The sequence below is a fragment of the Microcebus murinus genome, chromosome 4, assembly GCF_040939455.1.
Source record: "Microcebus murinus isolate Inina chromosome 4, M.murinus_Inina_mat1.0, whole genome shotgun sequence".
Lineage (NCBI taxonomy): Eukaryota > Metazoa > Chordata > Mammalia > Primates > Cheirogaleidae > Microcebus > Microcebus murinus.
The window spans coordinates 2,069,586-2,084,341 of record NC_134107.1 but is presented as its reverse complement, the minus strand read 5'-3'; the positions used below and the strand labels follow the sequence as shown (position 1 = coordinate 2,084,341).

Here is a 14,756-nt window from a genome sequence, read left to right as displayed (position 1 = left end):
TTGCATTTGGTATTACAGGCACACCACATTCTTGCTCACTTCTCTCTCCAATTTACTCAAAGAATGAATGTGGGCCAGGCGCAGTGGCTCACGCCTGTAATCCTAGCACTCTGGGAGCCTGAGGCAGGCGGATTGCTCGAGGTCAGGAGTTCGAAACCAGCCTGAGCAAGAGCGAGACCCTGTCCCTACTATAAATAGAAATTAACTGGCCAACTAACATACATAGAAAAAATTAGCCGGGCACGGTGGCGCATGCCTATTGTCCCAGCTATTCGGGAGGCTGAGGCAGCAGGATTGCTTGAGCCCAGGAGTTTGAGGTTGCTGTGAGCTAGGCTGATACCACGGCACTCACTCTAGCCTGGGCAACAAACCAAGGCTCTGTCTCAACAAAACAAAACAAAACAAAAGAATGAATGTGTGCTCTCTGAGACACAGGATACATGGGAATGGGCAAGGCCAAGCAAACCAAACCCTGCCCTCATGAAACTTACATTCTGGTTTCTAAAAGAATTTTTACTTAAGGAAATTTTATTTTTACAAACTCACATCTTATGTATTAAATGAAATGTCATTATCAGCAATGAATTCTCCACAATTCTCACCTTGCAAATATCCACCCCTTTCTAAACACTAAAAATCACAAAGATTTATGAAACATTAGTAGCAGTTTCTAATGACAGGTTTTTCTTTCCTTTTTATAGATTGGCCAGGAACATAAAGACAAACTTGGTCTGCTCTGAAAGTTTATCCAAATTCAGAAATCAAAACATTTTACATCTACACAATCATGACAGACCACAACAATGGGATGTCAGAAGCATATTTAATAGCGCCAGATCTTCACATCACTGAGGTACCAAATGGTTCTTGCTTTAAAAACAAAAAATTCCAATTTCCCTCTCTCAAATCTGTAAATCTCAAGACATTCAATAACTTGAATTGTGTAACGGGAAAATACTGTGCACCCCCAACCTCCAAAAGCAAAAGTGCAATATAGTACAAAGATCAAAACAACTGGCTCAAAAAGGTAACTTTTGGAAACAAAGTCTAAATTCCTTTAAACAATTCAATAATTTAGTGGAAATTTTACTAAGTGGCCAATGATTCTCTCCCAATTCTTTGCTAATTTTTTTTCCCTCACTGCCCTCCCAAGCTAGGGAAGCTAGGCACACAGCACTCCAAAGTAGCTGAACAATTCTTAAAATGCACCTGCTTTCGCGTCTAACTTTCATGTGTAGGCAAAGTTCCTCATCGACAGCAGCAATCCCACTGCGCTGAATGCTAAGCTAGATACATGGAGGGGGGCTCTACTCTTTCCAGTTAAGACCAAATAAAACCATCTTAAGAGACTCGTTTGAGCCTGTAGATACTATGTTTCCTACCAAAGTAAGAGGTATGGCGGATAACAAGGCAACAAAACATTTTGATTCAGATTAGGCTTTTTGTTCTCGATTTGATCAATGGAAACCATCTGAGACGTTTATCTTTCCCTGGTTGAAGTCTTTTGGGGGAATGGGTTGGTTAGTTATCTACAATGCCTCGGTGGAGAGATAATCCCATTCAAATTAAATCGAAAAAATGTTTCAATGTTTTATTAAATTATTGGCAAGGTCATAAAACAGACTGTGCCATCCAAAACCTTCCCGATATTGAAAACACACATTCATAAATCCTTTTGACTATCGCTTTCTTTACAACTTCCAAGGACTACAAATTCCAAGCGAACTTGACAGCTCCATTCATAAAAACCTCCCAGCCATAATTGCAGCACCAAAGACCCTCCCTGGCTTGGAGGGTACACTGAGACTTGGTTTTTGTAACCACGGACTGGTAGAGCCCTCTTGAAGCTAAGCAAAGACATTTCAATTCTGGTGAAGCAGCACAGACTCCAAGAGGTCATTTGCCTCGAACATACACACAGAGATCAATGAACCCAAAAACCGAGACCATAAACCCCACAGGGCTGCATGAAACGTAAATAAGTAAACAAGCAAATTAAAAATAAAAAAAATTACGAAAAAAACAAAAACAAAACACAAAGCATGGTCTTGATGTAAAAAGAGAGGTCAGCCACTCGGCAAAAAAGCACATGACTCATCCCACGGGCCTGAACAGAAGAAGTATTTACACCGTCCACTACACCAAAGCGGGATTTCCCATCTTCACCCAAGGCCGGGCCTTGGGGGCATCCCAGTCGGGTGAAGTTGTGCTATTTCCGTTTGCAGGGGGGAGGGGGGTCATTTTATTTCGCTGAATCACAACTCCCCCAGATCCCCACCCCAAACCACTGCACGCACGACACCCGCAAATGAACGAGGCCGTGGCCAGGGAGCCGGCCAGCACCGGCCGAGCACAACAAAGCGCCCAGCGAGGGGCTGCCAGGCAGGGCCGGCAGGGCCGGGCTGGCTCCCCGGGGCGCCGCTCCCGCCCTGGGGCCTGGCTCGGGCCGGCCGCCGCAGCGGCCCCCGCCCCCGGGGCGGACCTGCCCCTTTCCCTGCGGGGCTCCGGGGACCGCCGCGAGGACGAGGACGCCGGGCGAGGGACGCGCCGCCCCGGCCCGGGCAGGAGGACCCAGGGCCGGAGGGCGGGCGCGCGGCCGGCCCACGTGAGCGCAGGGGCCGGGCCCGCCCCGGGCACCGCGGCCGGGCAGGGGGCGGCGGCGCTCGCGGCCAGCTCGCCGGGCCGGGACTTACCCGGGCCGGGCGCGCCGCGGACTGCGCGGCCGCCGCTTCCTCCTCCTCCTCCTCCTCCTCCTCACTTGACAAAATGGCGGCGGCAGGAAGTGCCGGGCGCCTCGGCCCGCCCCCGCCCGCCCCCGGCCGCCCGCCCCGCCGCCCGCCCGCGCCCCCCGCCCGCGCCCGCGCCCCGCCGGCCGGCCGGCCCGAGCCCGGGACCCGCGGCGCCAACGGCGGGGCGCCCGCGAGCCGCCCCGCCGCGCCGACACCAACGGCGCAGGCCGGCCCGGCGCGGCGCGAGCGGCGCGGGAGGCCCGCAGGCCCGAGCCCGCGTAGCCCCGGCCCCGCGCCCCGCGCCGGTGGCGTAGGCGGCGGCGCCGCGGCCCGACCACGCCATGCAGGTGACGCGGGCCGCGCCGCGGGACCCCGCCGCCGCCCCGCGCCGCCCGCCGCCCCGAAGGGCACCGGTCCTCACCTGAGACGCTAGGCCGCACGCCGCCCCCGCCGGCCGCCCGCCGCCGCCGCCGCCCCCGCCCCGGGCTGGCCTGCGCGGCGCCGGGGCCCGCCCGCCGCGCCCGCCGCTCCGCCGCGCTCCCAGGCCCCGCTCGCCTGCGGGCACCGCCGGCAGCCGCCGCCGCCGCCGCCGCTTCGGCTCCTCGGCTGCGGGAGAGCAGAACAAACAGCCCTGCCGCGGCCGCCAGCGCACTGACGTCACCGCGCACGCTGCGCGCGCGGCCCCGCGCCGCCGCCCGGCGTGCGCGCCCCGCCCCCGCGCCCGGCGCGAGCGAGCTCGGGGGAGACGCCGGCGCTGAGGTGAGCCGGAGCGGCGGGGAAGCGGGCTCCGTGGGGAAGGGGGCCGCGCGCGGACGCGGGGAGGGCGCCCGGGGAGGCCGAGGGGACGCGGGGTGCAGGCCGAGAGACGGCCCGAAGCTTCAGGGGGGCCCGGCGGCACACCCCCCAGAGGGAGGGAGGCCGGGGAGGGGGACCCCGAAGGCGGGCGACGGGAGAGGCCGAGGAGCCGCGCCGGGGCCGGGGGCGCGGTGGGTGCGGGAAGGGCGGCGGGGGAGGCCGCCCGCGAGGCCAGGCTGCGTCTCGGCGCGTCCCCTGCTGCTGCGCCCCGCCGGCCGCCCCGTCGCCCCTCAGGCTCGACCCCGCAGCCGCAGGGCCGCGCACCGCCGCCGGGCTCCGGCGGAGGGGTGGCGCGACCTCTTCCGGGGCGGCCTTGCGGAGCGCCCCACCTGCAGCCCGGGAGACCTGGGCACGCGCTGGCTCCTCTCCTGGCCCCCGAAAAAGAGGAAGTCGGGCTTAAAGGTCTCCTGCCTAGGACGATGGTTCTGGAAACTTTTCAAACCTGGAAGCCTAACTGCCTCCTCTGAGCCCCTCCCCCCCGTTTTTTTTTTTTTTTTTTTGCCTCTTAGCACTTTTAGTGCCATCTTTTTTTAAAAGCAAAAAGAGGGCGTGGCGGCTCACGCCTGTCATCCCAGCAATAACTGGGAGGCCGAGGCGGGAGGACTGTGCGAGGTCAGGAGTTCGAGACCAGCCTGAGCCAAGAGCGAGACCCCGTCTCTACTATAAATAGAAAGAAATTAATTGGCCAACTAATATATGTAGAAAAAAATTAGCCGTGCACGGTGGCGCATGCCTGTAGTCCCAGCTGCTTAGGAGGAGGCTGAGGCAGGAGGATCGCTGGAGCCCAGGAGTCTTAGGTTGCTGTGAGCGAGGCTGACGCCACGGCACTCACTCTAGCCTGGGCAACAAAGGGAGACTCTGTCTCAAAACAAAAAAAAGAAGAAAAGAAAGCAAACTCAGTTCTAAAAATTCTAGGTAATGTAAAAAAAAAGAAAAAAAAATCTAGGTTGTAAGAAATTTCCACGCTGGTCCCTTATTTCAGAACGTATGGATACAGTAGGGTACCAGTCAAATCGTTGTTGTTTTTCTCCCTCCATTGTGGTGTTTGCTCATGCTTTACCAGAGGATGGTCATAAAATGCATAGGTCCTAAGCTAAGGGAACACGAAATCCTCCCCTTTAACAAAGCATGAGGTAAATTATTAGTTGCAAGAAATAAAGGTTGTAATGATAACTGGTTCTTAAAGCGTCTTTCTAACCCTATGTTACAAATATTGAAATTTGCGAATGTCGTCTGGCTCCTGATTTTGCACACTCCGCAACGTGCAGAAGATGATCAGAAATGGAAAAAGAATTAAAAGGTACACAGTACTGTGTCAATATGGAATAGTCACTGGTTTGTTGTTGATTTTTTTTTTTTTTTTTTTAGGAAACCAGAATGTATCTATTTTAAGGTTCCCTTCCCTGTTGTTAGTTAATCTTGTCTTGTTACATTATCCACTTAATTTATTACTGTTGCTGACAATAAATGTTTTTGGAAGTAATTTGGAGCTACCAGTTTGCAAGTCGCATAACAAAATCTGTCACTTTGCTATACAGCCACACTCCATTTTAGACAAAACTATATATTTAGCTCGATATACTGGTCCCAACTGGATGGCTTCTGGCTATTGCTGGAAATTAAATCCAACCTGAAGAGAATATGCAAGCTGTGAAGACAGCTCCAAAAGCTGTTGCAAAACAATCTTCTAGGACGATGATGGTGCTTAGCTTACCTCCTCACAGGTAGCTCCAACTCAGAAAATGCTTACCTGTTTGCATCCGTTTAATAAAAAGTCTTGTTACATAATGGTTCACATTTTAAATAAGCTCTTTTTACTTTCTCCTGTTGGCACCATGTTTGTAATACTAAAACCCAGAAGGGATTATCCACTTTGGCACGGCGCTCACCAGCCGAGAAACCTTGCCCACAGCCGGCACTCACAGTCCGCACGATAGTTTCTGCTGTGCATTGGCGACGGATCCGTTTTGCTCTTGTGTGATGGGGAAAGCTTGAAAGCACTGAGAGTTTTACTTTACAGGCAGCTTTACTCGTAATGTCAATCAGAATAGGTAACATATACATATATGTTTTCATTATGTTATTTTTATTTATTTATTTATTTTGAGACAGAGTCTCACTTTGCTGCCCAGGCTAGAGTGAGTTCCATGGCATCAGCCTAGCTCACAGCAACCTCAGTCTCTTGGGCTCAAGCAATCCTGCTGCCTCAGCCTCCCGAGTAGCTGGGACTACAGGCATACGCCACCATGCCTGGCTAATTTTTTCTATATATATTTTTAGTTGGCCAATTAATTTCTTTCTATTTTTAGTAGAGACGGGGTCTCCCACTTTCTCAGGCTGGTTTCGAACTCCTGACCTTGAGCAATCCGCCGGTCTCCGCCTCCCAGGGTGCTAGGATGACAGGCGTGAGCCACCACGCCCGGCTCGTTATTTTTAAATGTTCACAATTTTATTTTCATACATGAAAAATTAGAAAAGTCATATCACGGCTGTCAGCTAAAGTCACTGTGCGCCTTCATCTGTGGCTGTCAACTATAGTTGACGCTCGTACTGAAGTAGTTAATGAAAATATTAAGGAATGAAACTTGTAATACATAAATAATTCTAATGACTGGTTTTAAATATCTATTATTTATTTATTTATTTTTAGATTCAGCGTCTTGCTGTGTCACCTGGGCTCGAATGCAGTGTGTAGTCATATCTCACGATATCTCATGATAACCTTGAACTCTTGGGCTCAAGTGATCCTTCTTTCTCAGCCTCCCAAGTGGCTAGGGCTACAGGTGCCACCACCATGCCCTGCTACCATGTTTCCCCGAAAATAAGACCTACCCATAAAGTAAGCCCTAGCAGGATTTCTAAGCATTTGCGCCATAGAAGGCCCACCCTGAAAATGAGCCCTAGTGACGGGCGTGGCTACGCAGCACATCTGCACAACCCATGCATTCGTCCCGGAGCCAGAAAGAAGACGAGCAGCCCTTCTCATCTGGCCCATCGTGACAGCTACTATCCCAGAGGTGACCAGAAATGTGCGGACAGCCCCACCAACAAGGTGACCCCCCCAATCAGGTCCCGGCCATCCTGTGCGTGCTGCAGGCTGAGGCTGGGAGGGGGAAGGCTCCTCGGTGAAGTGAGGAGGGACCCTCCGATTTAGGTGTTGTGTGTCCCCAGGGGGAAGAAGGAACGCTGGGCTGCCATTTTGCTATGATGACGTTCCAGAAGAAGACGACTTAACTATATTTGAATAAATGTAGATTGCTGTACCGTGCTTTAAAAAAAATAACACATGCCCTGAAAATGAGCCCTAGGGTGTCTTCTTAAAGAAAAATAGGCCGGGCACAGTGGTTCACTCCTGTGATCCTAGCTCTCTGGGAGGCCGAGGCGGGAGGATTGCTCGAGGTCAGGAGTTCAAAACCAGCCTGAGCAAGAGCAAGACCCCATCTCTACTATAAATAGAAAGAAATTAATTGGCCAACTAACATATATAGAAAAAGTTAGCCGGGCATGGTGGCGCATGCCTGTAGTCCCAGCTACTTGGGAGGCTGAGGCAGGAGGATAGCTTGAGCCCAGGAGTCTGAGGTTGCTGTGAGCGAGGCTGACACCATGGCACTCACTCTAGCCCGGGCTACAGAGTGAGACTCTGTCTCAAAAAGAAAAAAGAAAAGAAAAATAAATATAAGGCCCTGTCTTATTTTCGAGGAAACACAGTAAGGGTTTTTTCTGTGGAGATGAGTTCTTGCTATGTTGCCCAGGCTGGTCTTGAACTGCTGGCCTCAAGTGATCCTCTTGCCTCGGAGCTACCACACCCAGTCTCCGTTACTCATTTTTAATGAAGTAATATGTGAAACCGTTTTAATTGAACCATACACAAGAATACAGAGGAAAAATAAAGAACACCCTGTCTCTCTTCCCTCCCTGACCAGAGTAGCCGCTGTGATCACTTTGATGTGTTTGCTTTTAGACTTGTGCTGTCTGATATGATGGCCACTGACCACATGTGGCTCTTGAGCACTTGAAACGAAAAGACAAATGTAAAACATTTCATTCTTAATTTTTGTATTAGCCAGGCACAGTAGCTTATGCCTGTAATCCCAGGATTTGGGATACTGACAAGAAACAATGCATTTCAAAAGTTTTATTATGTATCTTAGGTGGTGAGAAGTGCTATGAAAAAAAGAAAAAGTGGCCAGGCGTGGTGGCTCACACCTGTAATCTTGTCACTTTGGCAGGCTGAGGTGGTAGGATCACTTGAGGCCAGGAGTTCAAGACCAGCCTGAGCAACATAGTGAAACCCCCTCCCCATCTAAAAAAATTTTTAATTAGCTACGTCAGGGGGTACACACCTACAGTCCCAGCTGCTTAGGAGGGCGAGGTGGGAGGATCGTGTAAGCCAAGGAGTTGGAGGCTGTAGTGTGCGGGAAACAGAGCAAGACCCTGTCCTCAAAAAAAAAAAGGAATGACAACAGGAGCTCGTATACACCACTGGACATCAGGCTTTATCTGGTGAGCTAAAATTGTGTGTAAGTTATGGACCAGTAATTCCAATCCCACAGAAACTTGCAGACACATTTAAGAAGGTTCAGGCCAGGTGTGGTGGCTCACGCCTGTAATCCTAGCACTCTGGAGGCCGAGGCGGGAGGATCGCTCAAGATCAGGAGTTCGAAACCAGCCTGAGCAAGAGTGTGACCCCGACTCTACTAAAAATAGAAAGAAATTAATTGGCCAACTAAAAATACATAGAAAAAATTAGCCGGGCATGGTGGCGCGTGACTGTAGTCCCAGCTACTTGGGAGGCTGAGGCAGGAGAATTGCTTGAGCCCAGGAGTTGGAGGTTGCTGTGAGTGAGGCTGATGCCACGGCATTCTAGTGTGGGCAACAGAGTGAGACTCTGTCTCAAAAATAAATAAATGAACTAAAATAAAATATATAGAAAAAATTAGCCAGGCATGGTGGCGCATGCCTGTAGTCCCAGCTACTTGGGAGGCTGAGGCAGGAGGATTGCTTGAGCCCAGGAGATTGAGGTTGCCGTGAGCTAGGCTGACGACAGGGCACTCTAGCCCGGGCAACAAAGTGAGACTCTGTCTCAAGAAAAAAAGTTCAGAATGACACTGTTCGTAAGTGCCCACCCTGGAAACAACCCAAATGTCCATGGATGGTAGAATGAATGAATCGTAATGAACATGAACAAACCACAGCCATACGCAACAGCATGAATGGTTCTTACCAACAACGGCAGCCAAAGAAGCAAAGGCATGTTGGGTATGCAATGATTCCACTTTCATCTAGGTTTCCAAAACAGGTAAGAATAGATTGAGTTTTTTAGGGAAGTGAAACTGTACAACAAAAACAAACAGGTAATCACCACTGGTTACCTGATGCGGTGATCAGGAATGGCTGAGGCAGGTGGGCCGGGCTGGCAGGTTTCCAGGGTGTATAGAGGTTCTGTTTCTTTTCTTTCTTTTCCAGATTGAAGACCCACATGGCCTTGCTGATTTGCTTTTTTCTTTTAATTGTGGTAGAAAACACATGAGTTCTACCCCTTGTCACAAATTTTTAATTGTTTTTTGGTTTTTTTTTTTTTTTGGCTAGTTGATTCCACAGGTGAGTTATTACAACAAATTTTTAATTGCTCGATACATTATAATTAGTAATATAAACACAATGTTGTATAGCTCTAGAACTCTTTCATTTTGCATGACTGAAAATCGTTCTGTTTTCTTGACTAAGCATTAGCTTTGTAGTCATTCACCCTACTATGCGGGTGCTTTGTGCATATTTTTTGTGTTATATTTTAAAATTTTTTAAAGGAGAAAAAAATGAGTCATATATATGAGGAAAAGTACAAGACAAGTGAACAGAAAAAGTTAATGATGAGCCCACTGGTGGTACATGACTATAGTCTCAGTTTCTCAGGAGGCTGAGGTGGGAGGATCGCTTGAGCCCAGGAGTTCAAGGCTGCAGAGAGCTATGATTGTGCCACTGCACTCAGCCTGGGTGGCAGAGTGAGACACTGTCTCTTAAAAAAAAGGCATCTCTATCTAGACGTGTACACGTGTTGTGTGACAGGCAGTTTCAGAGCTGACTCCCAGTGATCCCTGCCTGTTGGCATTCATGCCCTTCTGTGATCTCCGCTTGAGTGTGTGCTGGACTTGGTGACTCATTATAAGGAATCAAATATCTAACAGTGATGGGAGCCAGGCTCAGTAGCTCAGGCCTGTAATCTTAGCACTCTGGGAGGCTGAGGCAGGAGGATCCCTTGAGGCCAGGAATTGGAGACCAGACCCAAGGGTTATAAAAAGTAAGAAGTTAGCCAGGTGTGGTGGCATGTGCCTGTATTCTTAGGTGCCGGGGTGGGGGGTTAGGGAAGTGATGGGATGTCACTTTTGTGATTCGATTACAAAAGACTTGACAACTCTAGCACTTTTATGCAGGGCTGGGGGGGGGGGCAAGGTTTTCACCCCAGCTAGAGTTCAGTGGCATCACAGCTTGCTGTATCCTCAAACTTCTGGTCTCAAGTGTCTCAGCCTCCCATGTAGCTGGGACTACAGGTGCATGCTACCATGCCTGGCTAATTTCTGGGAGTTTTGTTTTGTAGAGACAGGTTCTCTCTACATTGCTCAGGCCGATCTGCAACTCCTGGCCTTAAGTGATCCTCCCACCTTGTGCTCCCCACATGCTGCTATTACAGGCATGAGCCAGCACACCAGCCTATCTTGCACACTTTGATGAACAAGCTGCCATGTTGGAAAGTCCCGTGTGGCGAGGAACTGAGGGGTGGGTTCTGGCCAATTGCCAGTAGATCCTTTCACAGTCTAGCCTTCAGATGAGACCGCCGCCTTGGCAGACACCTTGATTGCAGCCTTGTAATTTAAGCTAAGGACTCACTCAAGCCACCCCTGGATTTTCCTCATGCATAGAAATTGCCAAATGTGCATTACTTTATGCCACTAACTTTTTTTTTTTTTTGAGACAGAGTCTCGCTTTGTTGCCCAGGCTAGAGTGAGTGGTGTGGCGTCAGCCTTGCTCACAGCAACCTCCAACTCCTGGGCTCAAGCGATCCTCCTGCCTCAGCCTCCCAAGTAGCTGGGACTACAGGCATGCGCCACCATGTCTGGCTAATTTTTTCTATATGTATTAGTTGGCCAATTAATTTCTATTTTTAGTAGAGACGGAGTCTCGCTCTTGCTCAGGCTGGTTTTGAACTCTCCTGACCTTGAGCAGTCTGCCTGCCTCAGCCTCCCAGAGTGCTAGGATGACAGGTGTGAGCCACCGCGGCCGGCCGCCACTAACTTTTGGAATAATTTCTGAGACAGCACTAGAAACTAACAACATCCATCCTGGAAACAGATATCCCCTTCTCCCAGTGAAAGCATAATTCTGCCGGCAGGCAAATTCTTCCTTCTCCATGTAGCTCCCTCTGGTTTTGCCGTTGTTGATTCAAAGTGCGTCTCAAACACTGCGGGGACCGTCATGATCTCAGTGCGCGGGTAATCGGTATCGTCATTCTCACTGTCCTCCGACGGGGAGTAATCGAGTACTTCGGTCTCTCTAAGGAGGCTACAGTTTTCCTCTGTGGGGCCATTGTAGCAGAGAATTTTCACATGTGCACTCCCTGTTACCCTGAAGTTAGTGTTTGTCCCATGGGGCCCCATCCCCAATGAGGACATAGCACTTCTTTCAGAGAAAATTTCCTGGAAGCAAATAAGAAAAAAATTTGCATGCATTTCTGATCTCTCCATTACCCCTATTTAGAGAAACGTTCCTAAATCTTCGTATGCGCGTGAAAATTTAAATTCCCCAAGCATTTCCCACAGGGCAGGTTCGGGGTTTGTGTGGCGTGGGCAGCCGTGCGTAGGTTGCTGGTGAGGACACAGCGGTCCGGGCACCCACAGTGCCCGGGTCCCGCGGGCGATAACAGCTTGTTGACCTGCAACTCACCGCGGGCTTAGACTCCCCCCAAAATATGTTGTGTACTTTACGTTCTTCATTCAGAGAATCCAGCTTACGTGGATTGGCTGGAATTATGTAGTATTGGTGGGAACAAATGGTCTTCCACAGAGACTCAGTGGGATTGACAGGGGAAAGATTACGAGGGTGTAAAAATACTTTAAAAAGAAGTATTGGCCAGGCATGGTGGCTCCACGCCTGTCATCCCAGCACTCTGGGAGGCTGAGGCGGGAAGATCGCTCAAGGTCAGGAGTTTGATACCAGCCTAAGCAAGAGTGAGACCCCGTCTTTACTAAAAAAAAAAAAAAAAGAAAGAAAGAAATTAGCTGGACAACTAAAAATATATAGAAAAAATGAGCTGGGCATGGTGGCATATGCCTGTAGTCCCAGCTACTTGGGAGGCTGAGGCAGGAGGATCACTTGAGCCCAGGAGTTTGAGGTTGCTGTGAACTAGGCTGATGCCACGGCACTCTAGCCCGGGCAACAGAGAGAGACCCTGTAAATAAATGAATGAATGAATGTTTAGTGGTTCTTCAAAAAATGAAACATAGAACGACTACATCACCCAGAAATTGCATGCCTAAGTATATACGCCAAAGGACTGAAAACAGGTACCCCAATACTTAAATTTCCTAGCAGCACGATGCACAATAGTCCAAAGGTAGAAAGGATCCTTATTAACCAGATGCATGTATAAACAAAATGTAGCCTATACATACAGTGGAATATTATTCAGCCATACAAAGAAACGAAGCCTGATGTATGCTACAACCCGAAGGAGCTCAAAAACACCATGCTGAGTGCAAGCTAGACTGAAAAGGTCACACATCATGTGCTTCCCTTTATATGAAATATCCGGAATAGGTAGGTAATCCGGGCACAGAAAGCAGGTCAGCGGTTGTCAGGGATTGAGGGGAGGCGAAATGGGGAGTGACTGCTAACAGGTGTGGAGTTTCCTTTTGGCATGATGAAAATGTCCCGGAACCAGTGTTAATTTTAAATTTGGCATAAAGCCGCCTTTCACATATTTTAAGTTCAGCCTAAAGGTTTCTCTGTACATACTGAACCATAACTTAACTGGATGTGTAAACAGGCTGCTGCAACCTACTCTGGTACTAATCACAGTTTCTGCCAATCCCAAGTGTTCAAACCACCTTCACCTGTAATCCTAGCACTCTGGGAGGCTGAGGCGGGAAGATCGCTCAAGGTGAGGAGTTCGAAAGCAGCCTGAGCAAGAGCAAGACCCTTTCTCTACTAAAAATAGAAAGTAATTGGCCAACTAAAAGTACATAGAAAACCCCGTCTCTACTAAAAATAGAAAGAAATTAATTGACCAACTAACATATATAGAAAAAATGAGCTGGGCATGGTGGTGCATGCCTGTAGTCCCAGCCACTCGGGAGGCTGAGGCAAGAGGATCACTTAAGCCCAGGAAATTGAGGTTGCTGTGAGCGAGGCTGACGCCACGGCACTCACTCTAGCCTGGGCAACAAAGTGAGACTCTGTCTCAATAAAGAAAAAAAAATACATAGAAAAAATGAGCCGGGCATGGTGGCGCATGCCTGTAGGCCCAGCTACTCAGGAGGCTGGGGCGGGAGGATCGCTTGGCCCCAGGAGTCTGAGGTTGCTGTGAGCGAGGCTGACGCCACAGCACTCTAGCCCAGGCACCAGACTTGTCTCTAAATAAATAAAAATGTGTACCCTCAACAAGTAGTGTTTTCACAGGCGGTGGATAGACTGTACGTCCGATTGCAGATAATCACCTACCCTCCTAGGCCTGTGTCCTTGTGGAAGACTATGTCCCTCAGTGAGTTTATCAGTTATTGAAAAGCCTCCTTTAGTGTTCCATCAGTGCAAAGTCACACCCATTTTAAAAAATCCATTCTGTCCATGTTTTTATTGAACCCTCCAGGAAGCTATTATAAAAAAGCAAATGTGAAAAGGCTCTTCTAGAACTCTGCTATTCTAATCACCACGGGCAGCACTGCTCGTGAGCAAGGACCACTTTGAGTTATCGGGCAGCGACAATTTTTCCTTTAGGGTCCCAAATCTAACTGGAGAGGATTTAATAATACCAGTGACTGTGTATACTTTAAATGAGCACTTTGCTTATTGCATTGTTTACCCTTTAGCAACTATACCAATTCCATGAAAGCCTAATGAAATCACACACATAGGTGACATGATTAACGTGAAGTTGAGATCAGGCTGCCATTCTTATGATTTCTTGCATGGGAATTGAAGCAGGGGTTGCCACACTTGTTTCTAACCACTTCAGTACCAGCGTGGAGTATAGTCGGCAGCCACAGATGAACGCGCTCAGCGACTTTAGCCGTGGTGTGAAGGTGGACAGCCGAGTGTCGACTTTAGCCGACAGCCGTGATGTGACTTTTCTAATTTTTCATGTATCAAAATAAAATTGTGAACATTTAAAAATAACATAATGAAAACATGTATGTATGTGTTACCTATTCTGATTGACGTTACGAGTAAAGCTGCTGTAAAGTAAAACAAGCTCTCAGTGCTTCCAAGCTTTCCCCATCACACAAGAGCGAAACGGATCCATCGCCAACGCACAGCACAAACTCGTGCGGACTGTGAGTGCCGGCTGTGGGCAAGGTGTCGCGGCCGGTGAGCGCCGTGCTGGAGCGGTCAGATAATAAATTAGGTGTCCTATGGAGAGTTCATGGCCACTGGCCTCGTGGACCTGCATGTTAATCTGGTGACCCCACATCTTTGCTGCTTTGACATGTGACCCTTAAGTTGACTTAGCCCCCTTCAAGGATTCTCCTCTGCAAATGGGACAGACAACTGACAGATGGGAGCTCCCCTGCCTCAAATGAGGCAGCGTGCAATTCACTGTCGTCATTTCAGGAAATACCAGGGCATCCCTTTTGCGCAACCGCGGCAACACTCTCCATCTTGGGGGCGAGGGCTAGACTTCACCCCACCACGGAGCAAAATGATCCGTGCACATGGGGTGGAGGGGGCAGAAGAGCCTCACTGAGGTTTCGATTGACCTAATGACAGGCCTTGGATTATTTTTAGGAATAAAACCCAAAACGAACGAAACAAACCACCGTCAAAAAGAGCACTTCTGCAGGAGTGTCGTTCTCTTCCAGGCGACGCGTTCGCCTGGGGGAACACGCCTCCGAGGGGCGCTCGCCCCGCGACTAAGCTAGGTCCCGCCGCTCCGAGGAAGGGTGAGCAGAAATGACTCACAGG

At 49.7% G+C, this 14,756-nt stretch overlaps 1 protein-coding gene and 1 long non-coding RNA gene across 5 annotated transcripts in view; one reads left to right on the top strand and one right to left on the bottom strand.

Moving 5' to 3' along the window:
• Nucleotides 1–3,240, bottom strand: part of BRD4 (bromodomain containing 4) — an 87,271-nt gene extending 84,031 nt beyond the window's left edge. For 2 of the 3 annotated variants that reach the window (XM_076001491.1, XM_076001493.1), the window contains exon 1: nt 3,151–3,240. The gene's annotated coding sequence lies outside the window, so the exon portion shown is untranslated. Of the gene's footprint in view, nt 1–2,693; nt 2,748–3,150 lie in introns of those variants that run through there. The other variant, XM_076001490.1, reaches the window with a different exon arrangement.
• Nucleotides 3,241–3,336: 96 nt separating this feature from the next.
• Nucleotides 3,337–14,662, top strand: LOC142870557 (uncharacterized). Of its 2 annotated transcripts, XR_012918875.1 has the most exons (4): nt 3,400–3,488; nt 4,853–4,884; nt 6,235–9,506; nt 11,759–11,854. It is a non-coding gene; the product is annotated as an uncharacterized LOC142870557 (long non-coding RNA). The 2 variants fall into 2 exon arrangements; XR_012918874.1 differs by lacking the exons at nt 4,853–4,884; nt 11,759–11,854 and adding an exon at nt 13,810–14,662 and having other exon boundaries at nt 3,337–3,488; nt 6,235–9,185.
• The last annotated feature ends 94 nt before the right edge of the window (nt 14,663–14,756 follow it).